Source organism: Canis lupus, chromosome 23 (genome assembly GCF_011100685.1).
Source record: "Canis lupus familiaris isolate Mischka breed German Shepherd chromosome 23, alternate assembly UU_Cfam_GSD_1.0, whole genome shotgun sequence".
Classification (NCBI taxonomy): Eukaryota; Metazoa; Chordata; class Mammalia; order Carnivora; family Canidae; genus Canis; species Canis lupus.
In genome coordinates this window covers 45486958-45500759 of record NC_049244.1, presented here as the reverse complement: position 1 = coordinate 45500759, position 13802 = coordinate 45486958, and the positions used below count along the sequence as shown (strand labels likewise).

At 39.2% G+C, this 13802-nt stretch overlaps 1 long non-coding RNA gene across 4 annotated transcripts in view; it reads right to left on the bottom strand.

Annotated features, from left to right (window-relative positions):
* Positions 1-12176, bottom strand: part of LOC119865422 — a 30320-nt gene extending 18144 nt beyond the window's left edge. For 3 of the 4 annotated variants that reach the window (XR_005377197.1, XR_005377194.1, XR_005377195.1), the window contains exons 1-3: positions 11912-12176; positions 10421-10485; positions 7161-7310 (exon numbers count right to left, since the gene is read on the bottom strand). This is a non-coding gene — a long non-coding RNA (uncharacterized LOC119865422). Of the gene's footprint in view, positions 1-793; positions 1256-7160; positions 7311-10420; positions 10486-11911 lie in introns of those variants that run through there. The other variant, XR_005377196.1, reaches the window with a different exon arrangement.
* Positions 12177-13802: the final 1626 nt, after the last annotated feature.

Sequence of the window (13802 nt, the reverse complement as noted above, 5' to 3'; positions counted from 1 at the left end):
TCTTTACTCCCCTACTTAAGTATGGCGTCCTCAAGGTAGAAATATGACACAGTCAGTGGTGCGTGAAACTGGCTTGTATCAGTTTAAAAATCAATTGTTAAATTTTCAGAAACTTGTGAGCCAGTTGGTTAATCTTTGGTAGCTTGAAATCCCTCATAGGAGGAAGATTTGTACCGTGGAATTTGGCAAATGCTACAAATGAGGGCTTCCCTGCCCCCTGTCCTGAAACTAAGTTTACCAGCACAGCCCTAAGACAGGGTCAATATGAAGGGTTAGCTGGTAGTGAGCAACCCTCTTCATATGGAGTTTATGACAAAATATTGGCAGGCAATCGTTGAAATTTTGCTTTAAATAATTTTTAGTGATGTGAGGAGAAAAAGCTTTAATCAAACTTTATCTCTAGTATAGTCTTAAGAGTTTTAAAGCATATGGCAATGTATTGAAAAAATTAGAAAATAGATCAAATATGTTCACAGTGGTTATATTTGGGTTGTGGATTTACAGGTGATTTTTGTCTTGTTCATTATAACTGTACAAGTATTCTACTGGAAATGGAGGTTAACTTTTTAATTTAATATGAAAATTAAGGCTCAGCGGTTGAGCATCTGCCTTCGGCTCAGAGTGTGATCCTAGAGTTCCAGGATCGAGTCCCACATTGGGCTCCCTGTGTGGGGTCTGCTTCTCCTTCTGCCTGTGTCTTTGCCTCTCTCTGTCTTTCATGAATAAATAAATAAAATCTTAAAAAAATAATAATATGAAAATTAAGAAACTATGTGCCTATGTATTAGTGCTTTTTTATTTTGTGTACTGAGGCAACTGAGGAAAGAGGTACAGGAAGAGAGAATGGAAGAGGAGGGCTTTCCCTTCCTTTCTTGTTCAGTCCTGTGAGAATGGGGGTGAAGAATAACCATCACAATGTGATGGGGCCAGTGTTCTGTTAGGAGTGGAGGTGGCAATAGGCAGAGAGGCAAAGGACAAATGAATAGCAAAAAGGCAGCAACTGTCTCAGAAGGAACACTAGAATAAGAATAAGAACGAACCAGAAGTTCTTTTTCCATATGCTAAATCCCATGGTGATTCAACTTCTTGGTCATCAATTTCTTCATCTCTAAAGTAAGTAGGTTACATTACAAAATGATCCACATATTTCTGGATATTCTCTGTGAGCCAGCTTTCAAGGTAGATGTGCGGCAGCAGGCAACTCAACTGACAAAGGAGAAGTAGTGCCAAGTAGACTCTGGAGGAGGAATGTTTGCTGGAGGGGAAGAAAGTGAATTTTGGCAAAGTGGCTGTTGGAAAGCGTCATTTAGTGGTGGTGCTAGAAGAAAACTTTGTCCCTAACTAAAAACTCAAAGGTATTATCAAAGCGGGATGTTGGGAACAGAAATAAGATTCCAATTTTATTTTATACATGGAAAACCTTTGCTCTCTCAGGTACACTTCTAACTTCTACAAAGCATTTCTGAATATGGTCTTCGTGACAAGATCCTTGATTGTGTGTTATAAGAAAGTCTGGGGTCTTCTAATATAGACTCTCAGTTTCTTGGAACACAATAGTTTCCATCTTGTAGCACTTTAGACACATCTCTTAAAAGTCTAGATCTTTTTATAAAATAGAAAAATCTTAAAAATACAATAGGATTTTCGCTGGTTGTTAGCTCTGATACTAGTTCAGTTAAATGGAAATAGAAACCAATAATTCAATATATTGCTTTATATGTGGGTTCTTTTAAAAAAAAAAAGACTTTATTTATTTATTCATGAGAGACACAGAGAGAGAGAGGCAGAGACACAGGCAGAGGGAGAAGCAGGCTCCATGCAGGGAGCCCCATGTGGGACTCGATCCCAGGACTCCAGGGTCACGCCCTGGGCTGAAGGCAGGCACTTAACCACTGAGCCACCCAGGGATCCCTATATGTGGGTTCTAATTATCTATGCAAAGTTACTGCTTATTTCTACATATTGTTTTAGGTCTTTTCTAGCTATTCTCAATCATCTTTGAAGAAAAAAGTCCCCCGATGTGATCAGATAGATGGTTCCAGCCAAGATATTTAGTAAGTTTTTATCTTTTCATATAACTTGATTCAAGACATGGCATGTGCATGCCTTCTCTTCAAGGAGCATTGTGGTTTTTAAACATCTTTATTAGTGGGCAGCCCTAGTGGCGCAGCAGTTTAGTGCCGCCTGCAGCCCGGGGTGTGATCCTGGGTACCCGAGATCGAGTCCCACATTGGGCTCTGTACATGGGGCCTGCTTCTCCCTCTGCCTCTGTCTCTGCCTCTCTCTCACTCTCTGTGTCTATCATGAATAAATAAAATAAAATCTTAAAAAAATATATTAGTGAGCAACTCTCATATACATATATGAAGTGGAAGCTAGTTGGTGCTTTCTCTCTGTTTTAACTGTATTTTCGAAACACTCTAAGAAAAACATCAGTGTTGCTTGCCACGGAGTCCTCCTCCAAACAGGCCTGGATTAGTCTTCCCCAAGGCCATGGCCTTCTGTGCTATATGGGGCTGGGTGTCGAGGACGTGGACACATCTGTAACCAAACCAGTGAGCCACAGTGGGAGCCGAGATCCATTTCTCTGGAATGAGAGCCTCTCATTCCTTTGTTCTTGATATTTCCTGGCAACGTGTCCACAAGCACATGTTATTAACAGATGGTGGAAGGCATAATTGGGATTTTTATCATAACATATCCTCTATGCTTCCATCATGCACCAAAGAAGCAGAGATGTATGGGCTAGTTCACTCTATCACAGCAGGATTAAAAACATCTACTTCAAACCTCCAAAGGCTCTTATGACAGGCTCGACCGCTCAGTTAGATGTGGTTTTCCATCAGAAGTACAGAGCTCACTTCAGCAGACTCGTTCGTATCAGATTCCTTTTAAGATCAGCAGTTACTATGAGAAAGATCGGTTCCTCCAGAGCTGAGTTGACCCGGTAAGTTGAGGCATACATCTGTGCTGCAGAGCTGGAACCTGTGAGATTGGCAGAGAGCCCTGAACTTTGTATGGACAACTGTGCCTCAAAACCCGCACAGATGAAAAGATCTCCTTTGCTTAAACCCATAGTTATGTGCTGAGCAAGTTTAAGGAAAAAAAAAAAAAAGCAGGAGGAAGTATGGAAAAGAACTTATCCAAAGACGCTGTGAGGATTAATTTCAATTTTTTGTTGTTGATGTTCAAATCTAGCATGTGCCTTCTCGATTCAAAAATCAAGATTGTTGAGGTCTGCTCTCTCTATATATACAGCGTGTGTTTCCTTAGAGAAAGTTAATTCCTTCATGATTTATGGGTTTCTAAAGAAGTACTGTCCATAATGTTCGTAAAGTCTCTTGTGCATTTATGTGGCTTGCATCATCCAAAGAATTTAAGAGGTTTTGTTCAAAGTATCTGCTGGTTGGGAATATTCCACATTTCATCCAAGATGATTAAAATTGCAAGACTGTCCTCTGGCAGATGCCTGAGCATTGCAATCAGTGAAGTTTATATTTGGAGGTCAGAAGCATAGCAAAAGAAGTACCTCAAAAGGCTTGAAATCTAAGATGGCAGTGGTTATTCTGGAACTGTTTCTGGAATCAGGCAGCTTGGTTCAAATCGGATTCTTTGTCCTATCAGCTAAGTGACATTGATCAAAACACTTGACTTCTTAAATCTTGATTTCCTTATTTACAAGTGCGCATGAAAATATTACCTATCTCTCAGGGTTATTGTAAAGATGAAATGAAATAATATATGAAAAGTACCTAGCATAGTCCCTGGTGCATAAACTGTGTTCAACAAACATTAGCTATTATTCTTCATACAGTGATAAACAGGGCCGGGTACATAATTTTCAGACACAAAGGCAAAGTGAAAACGTGGGGTCACTTATTCAAAGGAAAAGAAAAAAATGCTATTAGAGTATTAAAATATGTAGCTTTCTCTTTTATCCCATGCCCTCTCTCTCAACTTGCATGTTCTTGTTTTGTTTAACTAATAGACTTTTTTAAAGCAGTTTTAGGGTTATGGAAAAATCAAGCAGAAATACAGAGTTTCTATATATCCCTTGTCCCAGCCCCGAGGTTTCCTTTATATTAACATCTTGCATTAGTGTGGTACATATATTTTAATTAAGAAACCGATATTGAGGGCAGCCCCGGTGGCTCAGCGGTTTAGCGCCGCCTTCAGTCCAGGGCGTGATCCTGGAGACCGGGGATGGAGTCCCACATTGGGCTCCCTGCATGGAGCCTCCTTCTCCCTCTGCCTGTGTCTCTGCTTCTCTCTCTGTGTGTCTCTCAGGAATAAATAAATAAAATCTTAAAAAAAGAAAGATACCAATATTGATACATAATTCTAAGACTATAATTCACATTAGAGTTCACTCTAATTATTTGTCCACTCATTTGGATAATCATCTAGGAGTGCAATAGCTGGATCATTCTGGAAGGCTGTGTTTGCCTTTGTAAGAAACTGTAAAATTGTCTTCAGAAGTGGCTGAACTATTTTGCACTTTCGCCAGCAATGAAAGAGAGTTCCTGTTGCTCTTACATACTTGCCAGCATTTCATGTTGCTAGTGTTCTGGATTTTAGCCATACCAGCTTAGGTATGCGGTGGTATCTCACTGTTTTAATTTATGATTTACTAATGATATATGATGTTGAGCATTTTTTCACGTGCTCATTTGCCATTTGTATGTCTTTGGTGAGGTGTCTGTTCTGATCTTGTGCCCACTTCTTAATTAGCTTGTTTTCTTATTGTTGAGTTTTAAGAGTTCTTTATATATTTTGGACACAACTCCTTTCTCAGAAATGTCTTTTGCAGATACTCCCTCCTAGTCTGTGGCTTATCTTTTCATTCTCTTAATGGTGTCTTTTACAGAGCAGAAGTTTCTAATTTTAATAAAATCTAACATCAATCTTTTTTCTTTTAAGGATCATGCTTTTGGTGTTGTATCTTAAAAACTCAGCCAAACCCGAGGTCACCTAGTATGAAATAATAAAAGATATATGCATTGGCCTCTGTCCCCATTCCTGACACAGAGCTCCTAAAACCCACGTAATTGTCTTAAGTTATAAGAGAGAATACTAGGAGCAACTTTTGTTCTAATATTTGATTTTTGATTAGAACTCCTAATTCCCTGGAAATTTCCTGGGTAATAGGAGCATCTTGTGTTCTAATGAGGCAACTCTTGGTTGGCTCCTGCACAGCTTCAGGATGGAGGCTGGTCACCAGAAAGACCAAGCCATGATTAGAAGTTTAGAACTTTCAGCCCCATTCCCCATCCTCCAGGAAGCAGAGAGGGGCCAGAGATTGAGTTAATGATTGATCATACTACATAAGGAAGCCTCCATAATAATCCCCAAAGTATGGAGTTCAGAGAGCTTCTGGGTTGGTGAACACATCCATGTGCTTGGGAGTGCATCCCAACTCCATGAGAACAGAAGCTCCTGCATTTGAGACCCTTTAATATACCTTGCCCTACACTTCTCTTCCATCTGGGCATACCTCTGTATCTTTTATTATATCCTTTTATAGTATATCAGTAAATGTAAGTAGAAATTTCCCTGAGTTCTGTGAGTCATTCTAGCAAATTATTGAACCCAAGATGGGGATTGTAGGAATTTCAATTCATAGCTGGTCAGTCAGAAACACAGGTGACAACCTGGGACTTTTGTTTAGCCTCTGAAGTTGAGGGGGAATGCAGTTCGGTCTCCAGGTAAATAGTGTCAAAACTGAGTTACTATGTGGGACACCTGCTGCTGTCAGAAAATTGCTTGAGGCGTGGAAAACCCACATATTTTGTGTGAGAAGTGAAGTTCATTGCAGGAGGAGTGTGAGAATAAAGGAGAAACTAGGGGAGATTTTTCCATACACCTAGATTTTCTACTGCATTAACTTCTAGAAGTTCTATAGTTGTGTATTTTACATTTAGGTCTATGATTCATTTTGAGTTAATTTTTGTGAAAAGTTGGTCAAGATCTAGATTCTTTTGGTGGGGGTGGGGGGTGTATAGGTGTCCAGTTGTTCTAGTACTATTTATTGAAAAGACTATCTTTTTTCCAGTGAATTACCTTAGCTTTGTCAAGGATTGGTTAACTATATTTGTGTGGGTCTATTTCTGCACTTCTTACTCTGTTCCATTTTTCTATTTGTCTATTCTTTCACCGATATCTTACAGTCTTGATAACATAGATTTATAGCAACTCTTGAAGTTGTATAGTGCCAGTCCTTTGTTCTTCAATGTTCTTCTGCAGTGTTATGTTGGCCATTCTAGGTCTTTGCCCTTCTCATAATTATGTTGACTGCTCTAGGTCTTTTGCCTCTCTCTATAAACTTAAGAATCTTTTTGTCAATAAAAAAAAAAATCAGTTTGTCAATCACCACAACTTGCTAGGACTTTTGCTGGGAGTGCATTGAAGCTACAGATCAAGTTAGGAAGAATTAACATTTTAACAGTGAGCTTTCTCATCCATGAACATGGAATAATCTCTATTTATTTAGATCTACTTAGATTTCTTTCATGAGAGTGTTATAGTTTCCCTCCTATAGATCTTATACATATTTTATTAGCTTTATACAAGTATACCATGTCATAACATTTATTTGCTATCTAATGCTGTTCTAAAAAAATAAAATTTCATCCTAAATTTTATCATTCATTTTATATCATGTAAAGCCAGTTTTAAATGCAACTAGGAGAACAGTTAAGTCATATGTAGAATTACCAAAATTATACAATTTGTATTTCATAGCTTGCGCATGCATATGTATTTTTGTTCTTGCCAGAACAGTGGAAAAGTTGTACAAAATTAGTTCCACTGCTTTAATTGAACTTCTTGATACTCACACATTCTACCAACACTTTTTTGCCTTCAGCTTACTCTTAAACAAGGAATGGCTGCAAAGAGAAAGACTCCTGGGTTGCCCGACCTTTACCTCTCCTTCTCTGTCATCATTTTCAGCATAAGCAGTTGGCTAACATAGAGAAATGATATGAGTAACAAAGAATATGTTCGTATTCCTTGATCATTCATTCATGTATCTTAGAGAACCATTGTCTTCTTTCTGAGTTTGAAGCAAGTTCTAGTTTGAATAGAAAGCTTGGCCTCTCAAAGCTGTCAGCACTCCTGCTTACTCAGTAGTAGACATAACATACTTGCTTTGTACTTACATGGGTCTTGATGTACTCTCGGGCATTGTGGGTTCACTGGGCTTCTGTGTCAGTGGGCATCTTGAAGGCAATGGAAATGGGGTGGCAAGGAACAGCAGCAGTGAACATGCATATTCCATGTATCTCTTCTGTTTATGTGCACCCATTGGACTTCATGTACAAAATGCAAGTTCAAAAATGAAATTATTAAGAATTTCAATGTGGAGTGGCATAGCATTAAACCAAGCACAGGGCTTTCTGAAAGTGGGGCCCAGAGCATACACAGGGTATATATGTCCATGAGGCCAGCCCTGCTGATAGCTAAGAAGCACTGGAGATATAAGGCAGAGCAGCTGATCAAAAACTAGGCTCCAAAAATATAAAGTGACTGGCCATGGTCACATAGGCATGTAGTAGGATGGGAACTCCTCTTTTCATTTAAGGAGCATTGTTGAAATTCATTATGTGATACTATTTCAAACTTCTTATTCACTGGATTTCAGGTCCCCTGGCTTACAAATTTTATTGAGCTTGACTTGATACTTCTGCAAACATATAGATTTATATACTGGGAGTCCACGCTGAAACTCAAAGCAGCTATGACTGTCATAGACAGAGCAATACCTAAATCAAGACTAGTTGTAACAATAGGTTTTTAGTATTAGGCATTGATCTATTAGAAAATAGAAGAAGAAACCTATTTCTTCATGGAAGAGAAGAATGTCTGGTTTGTGTATGTTCTTGGCAGCAGTTTTAGCCATCTGACCCAAGCTCAGATTCAGAGAGAATATGAGATTCAAAAGAGACCTCAGAGATAAACTTACCCAGAGGCTTTTAAACTGTGCTCTGTGGAAACAAGGATCCTATAGAAGTGCTTTAGGAGATCCACAAGCATTTGACTGAATTTATTTGTAGTTCTTTCAAAAACTAAGTTAGAAAATCATGATACTCAAATGTAGATCAAAGGTTGAAGCAATAGAGATCACAGACTGATCTCTTCAATTTCTCATGAAGAAATATTATATATTTCAATTTATAAATAAATTAGGTATGCCCCTCCTACCTGCTCTTTGTATTGGAAGCCATGTGAGACTTTATTTTATTGAAGGAGAGTCCCTTGAATAAAAGTAAAGTGTGAAAAACATTGGCCATCCTCCTCCATCTAAACCTCTTAGAACAGTGGCTGAATTCACAATAGGTACTCAACAAATATTAGCTATTATTATTTCCTACAGATGGAGAGATGGAGTCCCATGTTGACCAAGTGGCTTATATAACACATCCAGATACTTAGCAGTAAAGCCAGAATACCAGCCTGTGTGCTAATTCCTTTTCATGCCATCCAATTGCCTCCAGGTCCAATCCCATCCCCAACATAGCAGCTAAAATTTTAAGTCTGGCAGGCATAAACTGTCTCTACTGTTTTTTGACTCTACCCTCTTCTTGGTCTTGGGCCACACTTGAGAAATAGAGGAAGAGAAGAAGAGGAAGAGGAGGAAAAGGAATAAGAATGAGATGAGGAGGAAGGAGGAAAAGGAGAAGAAAGGAGGAGAGGGGAAGTGAGAGGACTTTTTAAAAATAAGTTTGCTTATCTCAAGGAGGTCAAAGGATGACTTAAAAAGAGTCCCAGTTTCAATCAAAACCTGAGCAAATTATTTTATAAATATCAGCAAACTAATTCTATAATCTATATGGTGGGACAAGAGACCCAGAGCAGCCAACATAATATTGAAGGAGAAGAATATAGAAGACTGATACTACCCAACTTCAAGACTTACTGTAAAGCAACAGTAATCAAGACAGTGTGATGCTTGCAAGAGAATTAACAAAGAGGCCAGGAGAATAGAATAGAGAGCCTTGAAATAGGCCCACATAAATACAGTCAGCTGATCTTTGACAAGGGAGCAAAAGCAATACAATGGAACAAAGATAGTCTCTTCAACAAATGGTGCTGGAAAAACTAGACATCCACATGCAAAAAAAAAAAAAAAAAAAAAAGAGCAAGAATGTAAACACAAACCTTACACCCTTCACAAAAATTCAAATGGTCCAAATGGAAAATGGAAAACTATAAGTCGGCATAGCAGAAAACCTAGATGACTTTGAGTTTGACAATGGGTTTTTAGGTACAGCACCAAAGACACAGTCTATGAAAGAAATAACTAATAAGCTGGGCTTCATTAAAATGAAAAAAACCCTGCTCTGTGAAAGACATTATTAATAGAATGGAAAGACAAGCCATAGAATACCAGAAAAAATTTTGCAAAAGGCACATCCAATAAAGAATTGCTATCCCAAATATACAAAGAACTCTCAAAACTCAACAATAAGAAAAGAAAAAACCTGGTTTAAAATGGGCCAAAGGCCTTAACAGACACCTCACCAAAGAGTATATGCAGATGGCAAAGAAGCATACGAAAAGATGCCACACACCATACAATCCAGCAAACATGCTCCTTGGCATTTACCCAAAAGAGTTGAAAATTTACATCTATATGAAAACCTATACAAAGATGTTTATAACAGATTTATTCACAATCACCCAAACTTGGAAGCAATCAAGGTGTCCTCCAGCAGCAAGTGAATGGATAAATTAATTGAAGTACTTTCAAAGAATGGAATATTATTCAGCACTAAAAAGAAATGAGCTATGAAGCCATGAAAAGACATGGAGAAATATTAAATGCATATTGCTAAGGGAAAGAAGCCAGCCTGAAAGGGCTACATACCATATCATTCCAACTATATGACATTCTAGAAAAGGTAAAACCGTAGCGACAATATAAAGATCATTGGTTGCTGAAAGGGGTGGTGGGGGTAGGATAGGAAGATTAACAGGCAAAGTACAGAGGATTTTCAGGGCTGTGAAAATACTCTGCATGATATGACAAGGACAGATATATATCATACATTTATCTAAATTCATAGAATGTATAACACCAAGAGGGAAGCCTAATGCAAAACACAGACTTTGAGTCATTATGATGTGTCAGTGTAGTTCATCCTTGGTAAAAAAATGTACCATTCTGGTGAGTCATATGGTACATTTTGATAATGTATAGTAGGGGATATATGCATGCGTGGGAGCACGGAGTATATGGGAAATCTACCTCCTTCTTAACCCTCCTGTAAACCTAAAAGTGCTCTTTAGAAGGATTTTTTTTTAAATATTCAAACAAACAAACAAACAAACAAACTCCAGGCAGGATAGGAGAGACAGAAGGTTGTGATGGAATTCTGTCTGCTCTCAGAAACTTAGCAACGAATCCCTGAACACTTACTGTATGAAGGATACTGTAGTAGGTTTTATAGGCTTTCAAAAAAAGTTGTCTTCAGAGCTTAAAATCTGGTTTCAGAGATAAGACAAAAATATATGAAAAGTTAGGTAAAAAGGAAAGATATGAGTAACTTTCAAAACTAGGAGTTCGGCAAATGGCATTAAATGAAAATCATTTACAGAAGAATTAAAACACTATCTCCTCAAGCCCTATAACATCTCAAGCTTAGTAATGCTCCACCCAAAACATTAAAACATACTCTCTGTCCCCCACCAAATTCCTGACACGAGGAGGCAGCCAAAATAGAGTAACGGGCAAAAGCATGCACTTTGGAGCAAAGCTGCCCTGGGTTAAATCCTGACCCTCTAACCTGCTGTCTGGGTGAGCCTGAGCAAGTTACCCAACTTCTCTGTGCCTTGATAACCTCAGCTGTTGACGGTAATCATATCCCCATCCAAGAGCTGTGAGGACTCCGTGAAAGGCACTTTGGATAGCACCTGGCGCACAGTAAGGCTTCAGTACATTTTAGTAATTACCACATTGTCCACTCTTATTTCCGTCATGAGAATTTGGAATCAAAGAAATACTTAGAGTGCTCTGGTGTTCCTTCCATGAGGTCACCTGTGCTGTGATTTTTCTCTCTAATACAGTTCCTGCTCTGCAGTTACTGACTGCGTAAGCTGTGATAAGGAAAAATATCTCCTGTATGGGTAAAGACACTTCCAAGAAATCAACCAGGTGGGGCGCCTGCGTGGCTCAACCGGTTAAAGCATCTGCCTTGGGCTCAGGTCATGATCCCAGTGTCCTGGGATAGAGCCCTGCATCTGGCTCCCTCTTCAGTGGGGAGCCTGCTTCTCCCTCTCCCTCTGCCCCTACTCCCTCGTTCGTTGCTCACTCTCTCTCTCTCAAAATAAATAAATAAAATCTTTTTTTTTTTAAAGGAAGAAATCAACTAGGGACTGACTGAATCTGGCCTTTGAAGACAATGACCTGTGATTTTAAGAGAGAAGGGAAGGGTAGAGATACTGTTACAGTTTTAAGGTGCTATGGAAAAACCAATGGCAGTTATTGAGAACACCAGGCTCTGGGAATGCGGCTTGAAGGAAATCAGTCCTGGCTTGCAGACCCTGAGAGAAAGGTTACATTTTTTTGTCATCACTCAAGGGCCTTGGCTGACAGAGCAGCTGCCATCTTGAGCATAGCTGACCTCTGTGCCAGAGAGAACAGAGTGCTCTGAAGACTCTCAAAACAGCAATTAAATGCTCTGATTTATTTCATTTTCTTCAACTTGTTTGTCAGAAATATTCACATGGCCTGAGCCAACTAAAAAGGGCTGGAAAAATGCAATCTGACCATGTGTCAGATTGTGGAGAGTTAGAAATACCTGGTGAAGAATTCTTTCGGTAAAAGCTGGTGAAAATATAAACATTTTATATTATAAATATAAATATAGACTTGGCGTAGATTAGAGAAAACAAAACAAAACAGAAACACCTTCTTGATTTTCCAGCAAGTAGAGTTCCTTGGTTGATCTTCTTAATATATTCTTAATGTAGGATCCATAGTCAGTGGAAATTTTCTGGCCTCGGTTGAAGCTAGTGAGTGCAGCTGACAGGGAATGAGTTTGAACTAGGCTAGAAGTGACCAGGTAATTGATTCACAATTTGCTGCTTATCTTATTAATCGTCAGGCCAAAGCACTTCTTTATCTATGAGGGATGATTCTTTACCTCATCCCCAGCACCCCGGCAGGAAGCCCATGGAATCTTGCTGGTTTATGGCAACCGTATATTCTGAATTCTCCGTGACAATACTGATTTTAAACGTTCCATGCATTTTCCTCCTAATGACATTTGTATTTGTCAGACCACAGTTCCTAAATTTTGGTCAGAAATGTGGGATGCCTGGGTGGCTCAGCGGTTGAGCGTCTGCCTTCGGCTCAGGACGTGATCCTGGAGTCCTGGGATTGAGTCCCACATCCAGCTCCCTGCATAGGGCCTGCTTCTCCTTCTGTCTATGTCTCTGCCTCTCTCTGTGTGTCTCTCATGAATAAATAAATAAAATCTTAAAAAAAAAAAATGTGGTCTCCCTTTCAGAGGTCCAGAGAACCAGTTGTTTAGAGCCTGGAAGGCAGGGAAGAGCCCACAGCGTCCATGAAGGAATGAATGAACTTCTGATATCACCTTCCAACTCTACACACTGTGGCACCACACACAAATTTGAAATATCCAGAAATCCCACTTTTGATAGCTTAGAGTCATTTATACAGCCTGTTGGGAGGGTGTTCTCCAAGCACTCTTTTTACCTTCCTTCAAGAGATACTTAACTAGTGGTCCCCTTCATGCAACGGACTCCATCTTCTATACACTGATTAAGTCTTGTCTGAAATCACACTGTATCACACAGTATCACACTGAGGTTGTTCTTGATGTAATTGTCTTTCTAGACTGAACGCCTTCAAAGTAGGGCAGAGATAAACACATGAATAAATGTGTTAACAAACTAAAGACCCAAATCCCTTTTAAAAGGTTTAAAAGTATGATTAAAATGTCATTTAAAAATCTACATGGCAAAGAAGAACAACTCAAGAAATGCTCGAATTAATGAATTTGTGTTTTACATATGCTTTTTTGAAGACTTCTTATTTTCTACCTGCATGTTAAAGTGATTGTTGCAAAGAACACAGACTGATGAAATGAATAACCCAGCAAGCAAAGAGGTCTTTAGGGTGGGTTTTGCCCCTCCTCTGCTACACTTGGTTGCTTGCCTGCCCATAGTTTTTAGTAGGAGTGGTGAGTGATTTGCCCAAATTCAGCCGTCTCTAACCTGCTCCCTCTTGTGGTCGGTGTGAGATTTTTTTTTTTTTTTTTTTTAGGTGGCTGGTTTGGGTTTCCTTCCCTTTGTGGCTTTCAGTCCTTGAGCACCATGTTCTGACTTAGAGATACAATCATTCACAGATAAAAACAAAATTCAAAACCCAATACTTTGATATCAGACAGATATTTTAATAGTAGACTTAGTCTAATGCGAACACAGGAAGAGCTAAGGAGCCAGTCCCTTTACTTCTGATCTTTTCCTTTCCTGACCAGCAACTTTGCCTTTTGCAAGAACCAGCAAAGGGTCAATCCAGAAAGATGATTTCTTGCTCTCTGGATTTTGGGCTTCACCTTGTGGCATCCTCTAGCAAGAGACCTATCACTCTGTATGTCTGCTTACTGAGTAGCCATTCCCATAGACCGTGAACACCTTGTGGCAGGGGTTGAGGGTGCAGGAACTGCGTCTTGCATCTCTTTTTTCCAAAATATCTTTAGCACCAGCTATGGAATAGTTGTTCAATAAGTATTTGTTGAAACAAACAAGTGGTTCTTGCCACTAAAAACTTCGAG